The sequence below is a fragment of the Mobula birostris genome, chromosome 25 (assembly GCF_030028105.1).
Source record: "Mobula birostris isolate sMobBir1 chromosome 25, sMobBir1.hap1, whole genome shotgun sequence".
Taxonomy (NCBI): Eukaryota; Metazoa; Chordata; class Chondrichthyes; order Myliobatiformes; family Myliobatidae; genus Mobula; species Mobula birostris.
This window is the reverse complement of record NC_092394.1, coordinates 61,613,052-61,625,448: the sequence shown is the minus strand read 5'-3', so window position 1 is coordinate 61,625,448 and position 12,397 is coordinate 61,613,052. Positions and strand designations below refer to the sequence as shown.

The 12,397-nt window shown below is 43.2% G+C and overlaps 1 protein-coding gene and 1 long non-coding RNA gene across 4 annotated transcripts in view; one reads left to right on the top strand and one right to left on the bottom strand.

The window, feature by feature from the left end:
- Positions 1 to 12,397, bottom strand: part of sfi1 (SFI1 centrin binding protein) — a 246,468-nt gene that overhangs the window by 64,356 nt on the left and 169,715 nt on the right. The gene's annotated exons all lie outside the window — the stretch shown is intronic.
- LOC140187691 (uncharacterized) overlaps positions 1 to 12,397 on the top strand; it is a 68,488-nt gene that overhangs the window by 31,094 nt on the left and 24,997 nt on the right. The window lies entirely within an intron of this gene.

The window sequence follows — 12,397 nt, the reverse complement described above, 5'->3', positions numbered from 1 at the left end:
TTTGTAGTCCACATCCCTGCAGTTGTTTGGAGGCCTATAAATAACTGCCATCAGGGTCCTTTTACCCCTGCTATTTCTTAGCTCAACCCATAAAGATTCTGTACCTTCCGATCCTATATCACCTCTTTCTAATGATTTAACATCATTTCTTACCAATAAAGCCACACCTCCCCCTCTGCCTACCTTCCTATCCTTCCGATACACTGTGTATCCTTGGACGTTCAGCTCCCAGAGACATGCACCTTTTACCCAGGTCTCAGTGATGGCCACAATATCATACCTGCCAATCTGTAGCTGTACGACAAGATCATCCACCTTATTCCTTATGCTGCGTGCATTTAAGTACAACACCTTAAGACCAGTATTTGATACTTTTCGCTTTGATTTCACTGCAACTTTATTGCACTGCAACTCATCCCAATGGCTACAAATTTGCCCCATCACTTGCCTGTCTTTCCTGACATCTTTACTGCTATCTTAGATTTATTTCTGTTTTCCCCTTCCTCCGCTCTATCATTCCGGTTCCCATCCCCCTGCCAAAATTAGTTTAAACCCTCCCTAACAGCTCTATTAAACTTCCCCGCCAGGATATTGGTCCCCTTCGGGTTCAGGTGTAACCTGTCCTTTTTGAACAGGTCATACTTCCCCCAGAAGAGATCCCAATTATCCAAGAATCTGAAGCCCTGCCCCCTACACCAGTCTCTCAGCCACGTATTCATCTGCCTGATCCGACTATTCTTGCCCTCGCTAGCACGTGGCACAGGTAGCAATCCCGAGATTACTACCCTGGAGGTCCTGCTTCTCAGCTTCCTTCCTAACTCCTGGAAATCTCTCTTCAGGACCTCCTCCTTTGTCCTATCTATGTCATTGGTACCAACATGTACCAAGACAACTGGCTGCTCACCCTCCCCCTTTAGAATATTCAGGACCCGATCCGAGACATCCCGTACCCTGGCACCTGGGAGGCAACACACCATGCGGGTATCACTGTCAGGCTCACAGAATCTCCTTTCTGTTCCCCTGACTATGGAATCCCCTACAACTACCGCATTTCTCTTCTCCCTCCTTCTCTCCTGCACAACAGCACCAGGCTCAGTGCCAGAGACCCGGTCACCGTGGGCATCCCCTGTCAGGTCATCCCCCTCAACAGCATCCACAACAAGATATTTGTTGCTGAGGGGGACAGCCACAGGTGGGCTCTCCACTATCCGGGCATTTCCCTTCCCTCTCCTGACGGTCACCTGGTTTTCTGACCCCTGTAGCCTAGGGATGACTACCTCCCTATAGCTCCTGTCTATCACCTCTTCACTTTCCCTAATAAGCAGTAGGTCATCAAGCTGCAGCTCCAGATTCCTAACACGGTCTCTGAGGAGCTACATCTCGGTGCACCTGGCGCAGATGTGGCCATCAGGGAGGCTGGAGGACTCCCAGGATTCCCACATCTGACACCCTGAACAAAGCACTAACCCTGCAGGCATGCTACCTAATTCTACAGGAATGAAACAGGAAAAGTAAGTCTACTCACCCACTTACCTCGCCAAACAAACGAACTTTTTAAATCGTTAGCTCGTACCGTTAGCTGTGAGAGCCCTGCTGTTCCTGTCTGTCCGGGCCGATTCGTGAAAGGGGTGGGGGGTAGAGAAAAAAAGAGTTGGTGCCTCGCTCTCGCCTCTTCCCGTTTACCACCGAAGCCCGTTGAAGCCAAAGCCCTACACTCTGCTCCCACTCACTCCGCTGCCCGCTCCGACAGCTGCCTGCTGTATAGGGTGGTGTCCTTTTTAAACTCTCCGCGCGGTCCTGTTGATATCACGCGCCTGCGCAGTCTCACCATTCTTGCACTCGAAGAAGTTTTTTTAAAAAACTGCCTTTCTTCAGAATTCAGCTCCCACGATGCTCTGTAGTCCCGATCCATTACTGCCATTAATTCATCTATCTTGGTATGAATACTGTACGATTTCACACAGTTTGAATTTGCAACAATTTTTCCTTGCTCCTACACAAAATGTGGTTGTATGTTCTGTCCCTTCCTGTTGAACTGGTTGTCATTACCCCTTCTGCCATCCTGCACAATCATGTTGCTTCCATTCTCTTAAATTCAATCATTTGTACTTAGTTTTGTTTAATCTGCAGTTGTTATTTGATTCATTAGCTCGCCGGTCCCAGATCAATTCATGTAGATTTATCCACTGGAGCACCTCCCTTTTTGCACAGTGATCTATCACCCCAGCTCTTGAACCACATATATTCAAGTTTCTGATTTTACCGTTTCTATATTAATTTGCACATGGCTCAGGTTGTAACTTGAATATTATTAACTTTCTGATTGATTCGTAACTTAAATCCAACCTGTTCATACTCTTAAAGCAGCAGAGATACAGAGGAGGAGATTGGGAGGCAGATTTTGGAAAGGTGCAAAAATAACAAGGTTGTTATCATGGGTGACTTTAACTTCCCTAATATTGATTGGCACCTGATTAGTTCCAAGGGTTTAGATGGGGCAGAGTTTGTTAAGTGTATCCAGGATGGATTCCTGTCACAGTATGTGGACAGGCCGACCAGGGGGAATGCCATACTAGATCTAGTACTAGGTAATGAACCGGGTCAGGTCACAGATCTCTCAGTGGGTGAGCATCTGGGGGACAGTGACCACCGCTCCCTGGCCTTTATAATTATCATGGAAAAGGATAGAATCAAAGAGGACAGGAAAATTTTTAATTGGGGAATGGCAAATTATGAGGCTATAAGGCTAGAACTTGCGGGTGTGAATTGGGATGATGTTTTTGCAGGGAAATGTACGATGGACATGTGGTCGATGTTTAGAGATCTCTTGCGGGATGTAAGGGATAAATTTGTCCCGGTGAGGAAGATAAAGGATGGTAGGGTGAAGGAACCATGGGTGACAAGTGAGGTGGAAAATCTAGTCAGGAGGAAGAAGGCAGCATACATGAGGTTTAGGAAGCAAGGATCAGCTGGGTCTATTGAGGAATATAGGGAAGCAAGAAAGGAGCTTAAGAAGGGGCTGAGAAGAGCAAGAAGGGGGCATGAGAAGGCCTTGGCGAGTAGGGTAAAGGAAAACCCCAAGGCATTCTTCAATTATGTGAAGAAAAAAGGATGACAGGAGTGAAGGTAGGACCGATTAGAGATAAGGGTGGGAAGATGTGCCTGGAGGCTGTGGAAGTGAGCGAGGTCCTCAATGAATACTTCTCTTCGGTATTCACCAATGAGAGGGAACTTGATGATGGTGAGGACAATATGAGTGAGGTTGATGTTCTGGAGCATGCTGATATTAAGGGAGAGGAGGTGTTGGAGTTGTTAAAATACATTAGGACAGATAAGTCCCCGGGGCCTGACGGAATATTCCCCAGGCTGCTCCACGAGGCGAGGGAAGAGATTGCTGAGCCTCTGGCTAGGATCTTTATGTCCTCGGTGTCCACGGGAATGGTACCGGAGGATTGGAGGGAAGCGAATGTTGTTCCCTTGTTCAAAAAAGGTAGTAGGGATAGTCCGGATAATTATAGACCAGTGAGCCTTACGTCTGTGGTGGGAAAGCTGTTGGAAAAGATTCTTAGAGATAGGATCTATAGGCATTTAGAGAATCATGGTCTGATCATGGGACAGTCAGCATGGCTTTGTGAAGGGCAGATCGTGTCTAACAAGCCTGATAGAGTTCTTTGAGGAGGTGACCAGGCATATAGATGAGGGTAGTGCAGTGGATGTGATCTATATGGATTTTAGTAAGGCATTTGACAAGGTTCCACATGGTAGGCTTCTTCAGAAAGTTAGAAGGCATGGGATCCAGGGAAGTTTGGCCAGGTGGATTCAGAATTGGCTTGCCTGCAGAAGGCAGAGGGTAGTGGTGGAGGGAGTACATTCAGATTGGAGGATTGGAACTAGTGGTGTCCCACAAGGAGCTGTTCTGGGACCTCTACCTTTCGTGATTTTTATTAAAGACCTGGATGTGGGGGTAGAAGGGTGGGTTGGCAAGTTTGCAGACGACACAAAGGTTGGTGGTGTTGTAGATAGTGTAGAGGATTGTCAAAGATTGCAGAGAGACATTGATAGGATGCAGAAGTGGGCTGAGAAGTGGCAGATGGAGTTCAACCCAGAGAAGTGTGAGGTGGTACACTCTGGAAGGACAAACTCCAAGGCAGAGTACAAAGTAAATGGCAGGATACTTGGTAGTGAGGGGGAGCAGAGGGATCTCGGGGTACATGTCCACAGATCCCTGAAAGTTGCCTCACAGGTGGATAGGGTAGTTAAGAAAGCTTATGGGGTGTTAGCTTTCATAAGTCGAGGGATAGAGTTTAAGAGTCGCGACGTAATGATGCAGCTCTATAAAACTCTGGTTAGGCCACACTTGGAGTATTGTGTCCAGTTCTGGTCACCTCACTATAGGAAGGATGTGGAAGCATTGGAAAGGGTACAGAGGAGATTTACCAGGATGCTGCCTGGTTTAGGAAGTATGCATTATGATCAGAGATTAAGGGAGCTAGGGCTTAACTCTTTGGAGAGAAGGAGGATGAGAGGAGACAAGATAGAGGTGTACAAGATAATAAGAGGAATAGATAGAGCGGATAGCCAGCGCCTCTTCCCCAGGGCACCACTGCTCAATACAAGAGGACATGGCTTTAAGGTAAGGGGTGGGAAGTTCAAGGGGGATATTAGAGGAAGGTTTTTTACTCAGAGAGTGGTTGGTGCGTGGAATGCACTACCTGAGTCAGTGGTGGAGGCAGATACACTAGTGAAATTTAAGAGACTACTAGACAGGTATATGGAGGAATCTGAGGTGGGGGCTTATATGGGAGGCAGGGTTTGAGGGTCGGCACAACATTGTGGGCCGAAGGGCCTGTACTGTGCTGTACTATTCTATGTTCTATGTTTGTAAAGCTATACCTCCTCCTCAGTTTCATTACTGTCATTACTTCCCACAATGTCATGGACAGATGGTTAGACTGTCTTTGCTGGAGATGAAAATGACCTGGTACTTATATGGCATGAATATTATGTGACATTTATCATCCACAGCTGAAAGTGCCCTGCTCCTGTTGCAGGCAAGTGTTATCATTTATTGAGTTCCTGCTACTGGAACTTAATAGAACATCATTAGCAAACCAATGACCATCTTTCTTAACAACAGTTAAGGTTAATTGGGTCAAGAGAACAGCTATAGTTTCCTGTTGTGTTTTTTCCTGAAGCTTGGGTAATTAAGCTCCAACATCCACACCTATCTACCCCTGTCCAAAGTACACGTGCAGCCACTGTGGCATTTATGTCTTGATCCCATTTTACCAAGGCATCTTGTTGCCACCTCTGGCACTCAGCTCATTGGTCTATTTTGAATAAAGACTCTCATGAGACCTGGAGTCAAGTCATTCTTGAGCTTCCATCATTCTGCCATTGACTGAAAGCAGATTGGCCAGGCCGTAATTCACAGAATCGCAGGTGGTAATTCAAAATTTAACATGCTTCTTAAGAACATGATCTATCCAGGACATTTTCCACATTATCAGGGAGATTTTGTAGGTTTTAAAGGGACATTGACAGGATGTAGATTTGGACTAAGATATGGTAGATGGAGTTCAACCCAGAAGTGTGTGAAGTAATTTACTTTGGAAGGTTGAATTTGAAGGCACAATACAGGGTTAATGGCAGTGTGGAGGAAGGAACACAAGGATCTTGGGGTACAAGTCTATGCATCCTTTAAAGTTGTTCACAAGTTGATGGGATTGTTAAGAAGATGTATGGTGTGTTGGGGAATTGAGTTCAAAAGCCATGAGATAATGCTGCAACTCCATAAAACAATAGTCACACTATACTTAACACACACTATATAGTATTGTGTTCTGTTCTGGTCACCTCCTTACAAGAAGAATGTGGAAGCTTTAGAGAGGGTGGAGAGGAGATTGACCAGGTTGCTGCCTGGATTAGAGAGTATGGCTTATGAGGAAAGATTGAGTGAGCTCGAGCTTTTCTCTGTGGAGAAAAGGAGGATGAGAGGTGACTTGATAGAGGTGTATACAATAATAAGAGGCATAGATCAAGTGGATAGCCAGAGACATTTTCTCAGTGTGGAAATGACCAAAACAAGGGGGCATAATTTTAAGGTGATTGGAGGAAAGTATAGGGGGAATGTCAGAGTTAAGTTTTTTTACACAGAAAGTGGTGCACGTGTAGGAACACCCTCCCAGGGGTGGTGGTAGAAGCAGATACATTAGGAGTCTTTAAGAAACTCTTAGATAGGCACATGGATGAAAGAAAAAGAGGGTTACATAGGATGGAAGCATTAGATTTCTCTTCGAGTAGGTTATAAGCTCCTGTACTGTATTTTATGTCCCATATCAATACTGGCATAGTAGTCTATTAAAGGCACAAATTATTCTAGACCCAAGCCTTCACTGTCAGAAAACTGCTTGGTCCTGTAGTCTTTTCTGTGTCCTAAGCTCTCAGATTTTTCTTGATATCACATGGAATTAATTGAATTAGTTGAAGACTATCTTCTGTGATGATGGGTGGAGGGTCACAGGAGGAAGCTGAGATGGATCAACCATTTGGCACTTCTGAATGCATGGCTGCAATTGCCTCAACCATGCCTTTAGCACTCACAAAATAGGTCCTACCATCAATTAGGCGGCTAATATTCTTGAAGCTTCCACCTACAGATAATGTAATTGTTCACAACTCAGTACTAGATGTGCCAGGACTGGAGAGGTTTAATCTGATCCATCAGTTATGGTATTACTTTATTTTGCTTCTTGTATACACTTATTAGAACACATAGGGCAACTGCAACATAGAACCACAGAACATTACAGCACAGAAACAGGCCTTTTGGCCGTTCTTGGCTGCGCCGAACCATTTTTTTGCCTAGTCCCACTGACCTGCACCTGGACCATATCCCTCCATTTACCTCTCATCCATGTACCTGTCCAAGTTTTTCTTAACTGTTAAAAGTGAGCCCACATTTACCACTTCATCTGGCAGCTCATTCCACACTCCCACCACTCTCTGTGTGAAGAAGCCCCCCTTAATGTTCCCTTTAAACTTTTCGCCCTTCACCCTTAACCCATGTCCTCTGGTTTTTTTCTCCCCTTAGCCTCAGTGGAAAAAGCCTGCTTGCATTCACTCTATCTATACCCATCATTATGTTATATACCTCTATCAAATCTCCCCTCATTCTTCTACGCTCCAGGGAATAAAGCTCTAACCTATTCAACCTTTCTCTGTAATTCAGTTTCTCAAGTCCCGGCAACATCCTTGTAAACCTTCTCTGCACTCTTTCAAACTTACTAATATCCTTCCTGTAATTTGGTGACCAAAACTGAACACAATACTCCAAATTCAGCCTCACCAATGCCTTATACAACCTCACCATAACATTTCAACTCTTATACTCAATATTTTGATTTATAAAGGCTAATGTATTAAAAGCTCACTTCACGACCCGATCTACCTGTGACGCCACTTTTAGGGAATTTTGTATCTGTATTCCCAGATCCCTCTGTTTTACTGCACTCCTCAGTGCCCTACCATTTACCTTGTATGTTCTACCTTGGTTTGTCCTTCCAACATGCAATACCTCACAGTTGTCTGTATTAAACTCCACCTGCCATTTTTCAGCCCATTTTTCCAGCTGGTCCAAATTCCTCTGCAAGCTTTGAAAACCTTCTTCACTGTCCACTGCACCTCCAATCTTTGTATCATCAGCAAATTTGCTGATCCAATTTACCACATTATCATCCAGATCATTGATATACATGACAAATAACAACGGACCCAGCACTGATCCCTGTGGCACATCACTAGTCACAGGCCTCCACCCAGAGAAGCAATCCTCCACTACCACTCTCTGGCTTCTTCCATTGAGCCAATGTCTAATCCAATTTACTACTTCTCCATGTAAACCTAGCGACTGAATCTTCGCAACTAACCCCCCATGTGGGACCTTGTCAAAAGCCATACTGAAGTCCGTGTAGACAACATCCACTGCCTTCCCTTCATCCACTACCTTGAAACCTCCTTGAAAAACTCCAACAGATTTGTCAAACATGACCTACCACGCACAAAGCCATGTTGACACTCCCTAATAAGTCCATCTATCCAAATACTTGTAGATCCTATCTCTTTGTACTCCTTCCAATAATTTACCTACTACCAACGTCAAACTTACCAGCCTATAATTTCCCAGATTACATTTAGAGCCTTTTTTAAACAACGGAACAACATGAGCTATCCTCCAATCCTCCGGCACCTCCCCGTAGATACCGACATTTTAAATATATCTGCCAGGGCCCCTGCAATTTCAACAATAGTCTCCTTCAAGGTCCGAGGGAATACCCTGTCAGGTCCTGGGGATTTATCTACTCTGATTTGCCTCAAGATAACAAGCAGCTCCTCCTCTTCAATCTGTATAGGTTCCATGACCTCACTACTTGTTTGCCTTATTTCCATTGACTCCATGCCAGTTTCCTTAGTAAATGCAGACGCAAAAAAACCATTTAAGATCTCCCCCATTTCTTTTGGTTCCATACATAGCCAACCACTCTGATCTTCAAGAGGACCAATTTTACCCCTTACTATCCTTTTGCTCTTAATATACCTGGAGCAGGTCTTTGGACTGTCCTTCACCTTGACTGCCAAAGCAACCTCATGTCTTCTTTTAGCCCTCCTGATTTCTTTCTTAAGTTTCCTTTGCACTTTTTATACTCCTCAAGCACCTTATTTGCTCTGTTTCCTATACACGTCATACATCTCTCTCTTCTTCTTTATCAGAGTTCCAATATCCCTTGAGAACCAAGGTTCCTTATTCTTATTCACATGATAGATGAATTGATGACACCAATGGAAATAAACTTTTCAGATCCAGCGGCCATTGCAGAGTCAAGGTGACGAAGCCTGCAGTGTAAATATTTAAAGGCAGCTGATGTTTTGGAAGGATATGGAGAATGGAAAACAAATTATAGTAGTTCTGACAATAAAGGGTGTTAGGACTGAAATTAAAAATGATCTAAGCACAAAAAATGTGGAGGTAAGAAGTAACAACGGAATGAAATAATTATTGGACTTGGCAAAACTCTTTCTATAGAGGTAAAACTCCTACTAAGGGTCAGAATATCCATCAAAAGATTAAGGTGCTTATAACTTGGGCAATAAAATCGTGGATAATTTTAAATTTTCAGCAATTGGATAAATCAATTTGGCAAAGATATATTTAAGGATTAGTTCATGGAATGCATATGAGTCAAATTGTTATAAAAATATTTTGTGGACTCAACCTAGGGACAAGCTATTTTTCAGCTGGTCATGTGGGATGAATTACCAATCTCATAATGAATGAAGATCATGATAGAAGGTCATGATAGAATTTCACATTCAACTTCTCAGGGTAAAGGCTCAGAGAATAGCTGTGCTGCTAAGAAATAAAGAGAACATGAAATGAAGAGTCCTCGAAAATGAGTCCATAGGTTGTGAAACAGTTCACTGTTGGAGTGAGTGACATTGAGTAAAGTTATCCTCTCTGGTTCAAGATGGTTGAGAGGTAATAACCTTCCTGAACCTGGTGGTGTGGGTCCTGATACTCATGTACCTGATAGCAGCAGTGAGAGGACAGCATGGCCTGGATGGTGCTTTCCTGCCACAGTGCTCCTTGTAGTTGTGCTCAATAGTGAGGAGAGCTTTACCCTTAATGGACTGGGCTGTATCCACTGCTTTAGGTTGTTTCATTCAAGGGCATTGATGTTTCCAAACCAGGCCGTGATGCAACCAGGCAATATACTCTCCACCACACATCTAAAAAAGTCTGTTACGAAGTTTTAGGTGACATGATAAATCTTCACAAACTTCTAAAACAGTAAAGGTGCTGCCATACTTCCTTTGTAATGGCACTTCCAAGCTGGACCCAGGACAGATCGTCTGAAATGATAACACAGGAACTTAAAGTTGCTGACCCTCTCCACCTCTAATCTGACTGGCTCATGAACCTCCACTTTCCTGCTCCTGTAGTCAGCTCTTTGGTTTTGTTGGCATTGAGTGAGAGGTTGCTGTTAGGGCAATGCTCAACCAGATTTTCGATCTCTCCTATATGCTGAATCTTCACCACCTTTGATTCGGCCATCAACAGTGATGTCATCAGCAAACATAAATATGGCATCGGAGCAGTGCTTAGCCTCACAGTCATAAATATAAAGCCAGTAGAGCAGGGGCTCAGCCACACGGATTTGTGGTACACCTGTGCTGATAGAGATTGTGGAGGAGATGTTTTTGTCAATCAGAAATGATCGTGGTCTGCAAACGAGAAAATAATACGACACAAAACTCTTCAAAATTACCATTGGTTATGAAGTTGGTGGAAAAGATCGCCCAAATGCCAACTTAAACTACATAAAGCTCTAGGTAAGTTCCCTCATCACAGGCTTCCCATGACTGCATCCTCCAATGTTAGAGATATGTTCAGTTATATTGACAACTGGGTGAAGGAAGCAATCATTACCACAGGTAGAACTGGATCTATGTTGGGACAGTTTGGGCTTTTCTATTTTTATTACTGATCTTGATGGAAGATACGATTTGAAAACCCGCTAATGATACGATAAACAGCGCAAATTTTAAGACCACATACAAGTTCGTATGCTTCAGGAAATCTTAGTTTTGAGTAATTGACTCAGAATTGGCAAACAATTTTTAAATCTGGCAAGCTGAAATGCTGCGCATGTGGGCAGTGCAAATGCACAAAATTGATTCCCCATTAATTCTCAAAGCACTAAAAAATACATACACAAATATTTTGCTGTACAGAGTAGACCAAAGTAGAAAAGCAATGCAGTAAACAAGCATATATTCTGTTCCAGCTAAGAATTCTAATTGAAAATGGAAAACTGCGGGCTGTATTAAATTGTATCAAACTATATATGAGGAGGTGGCTTTTCCCCTCCAAAGAACATTAACTACAAAAGGTTGTTATCTCACTAAATGAATGCCAATTAGCTGAACACGCTAGCCAATAAAGATTTTGCTTCCCGTATAATTATGGGTGTAGCTTATGGATTTTGGGCTGCCGATCATGAAAATCACCATGAAATGTCCTTATCACACATAATTTTTTAAAAAATCACCTATATTTGTTATTTCAATTCACAGTTCAGGTCAGAGTAACTGATGCCAAGATTAAGGACGCAAACATGAGGAAATCTGCAGATGCTGGGAATTCAAGCAACACACACAAAATGCTGTCTGGCCTGCTGCATTCCACCAGCATTTTGTGTGTGCTGTTCCAATATTAAGGAAGACATTTTTATTGGTCACAAATCAAACAGGTCATCAATGACAAGCAATTCGAAGAACTTCTAGTGGGACCAGAGAAAATCACATGGAAGGCATTCAAGGATGTTGTTGAAAATTTTCTTGGCCAACTACAAAGCACCAAGCTACATGCAGCTGGTTGACAACATGCTTCAAGCATACAAAACCATGAAGTGTAAATTGTCACTAAAGATTCATTTTCTGCTTTTCCACTTAGACTTCTTCCCTGTAAATCTCAGTGCTGTCAGTAACGAGCATGTTGAAGGGTTTCACCGGGGCATTGGAGAAACAGTATCAGGGCAACTGGAATCCATCAGTGCTGGCCGATTATTGTTAAGCACTTAAGCAAGAAGCCTCAGACACTGAGTACAAATGAAAATCATCAACAAAACATTTTTAATTTAGTTGACCTATTGCAAAGCATCAGCACCATTATGCAATTCAATGCATTTTTTCAATAAAAGTTAATTGCTTGTTTCTCTAAATTCCTACTTGATACAAATAGTCTTCATCTATTCCAGGACTAGACTGATTTCCTAGACTAGTTATATTGGGTTCACATGAACTGTCACATTGGTTGAAGATTCAATTCATTTAGTTCACATCTACCTGCCAAACAGGCCACAGTCTCAATTCTACCACTCACATACACTAAGTTTTGCAGAACATGAAAATCAGAAAGAAAATTTGTTCTGGACTACTGCTATCTTTTTCCTTTAAACTTCTGATTGTAGCCACTGTTTCAAGAGTTATGTTAAAATAAGAATGACCATAACATCACGAATCTATCTTAATAGAACATAGAACAGTACAGGCCCTTCGGCCCACAATGTTGTGCCGACCCTTAAACCCTGCCTCCCATATAAGCCCCCACCTTAAATTCCTCCATATACCTGTCTAGTAGTCTCTTAAATTTCACCAGTGTATCTGCCTCCACCACTGACTCAGGCAGTGCATTCCACACACCAACCACTCTCTGAGTAAAAAAACCTTCCCCTAATATTCCCCTTGAACTTCCTACCCCTTACCTTAAAGCCATGTCCTCTTGTACTGAGCAGTGGTGCCTTGGGGAAGAGGCGCTGGCTATCCACTCTATCTATTC